Source organism: Aptenodytes forsteri, unplaced genomic scaffold, assembly GCF_000699145.1.
Source record: "Aptenodytes forsteri isolate BGI_AS27 unplaced genomic scaffold, ASM69914v1 Scaffold272, whole genome shotgun sequence".
Taxonomy (NCBI): domain Eukaryota; kingdom Metazoa; phylum Chordata; class Aves; order Sphenisciformes; family Spheniscidae; genus Aptenodytes; species Aptenodytes forsteri.
The window spans coordinates 924,076-924,599 of NW_008794885.1; positions in this window are offsets into that span (position 1 = coordinate 924,076).

Consider the following 524-nt stretch of genomic DNA (forward strand, 5'->3'; position numbering starts at 1 on the left):
GGCGTCCCTGGGTGCGGCTGGGTCTGCTAAGCTCCCTGCTGTGGCAGAGCCCCTTTGGGGGAAGCTGCCCTTGCAGTGGAAAGGCAGGGCCCGGCCAGGCCAGGCTTAGCCCGTCCCGTCCCCGGAGCGCCGGCCTGGAGGCCGTGCCCGGGGCCTGGCTGGAGTCGGGTTGTGTCAGGGCAGAGCCGCCTCAGCGAGCCCCCCCAGGAGGGGCCGGAGCAGGTCTGTAGCACGGGGCTGGGGCTTACCCCAGGCTTTGCTTCAGGTGGGGTTTGGTCGGGGCCGGGGCTGAGGCGAGGGGCCATCGGGGCTGGGCAGGGCTTGCCTGCCCTGCCCTGTCAGGCTTTGCCCCCGGGGCCGGTCCCTGGGGCGGGCTCTGCCTCGGGCGCCGCTTTCTCTCCCCTCCGCCCTGCTCCTGCCAGAGCTGCCTGGCGGGAAGCTCTGCTCCGCTGCTCTCGCCTCTGGCCGGGGCTGTCGGCGCCCCCTTCCCCCCGGGCGCACTCCCCCCCCCCCGGCGGGGTGGG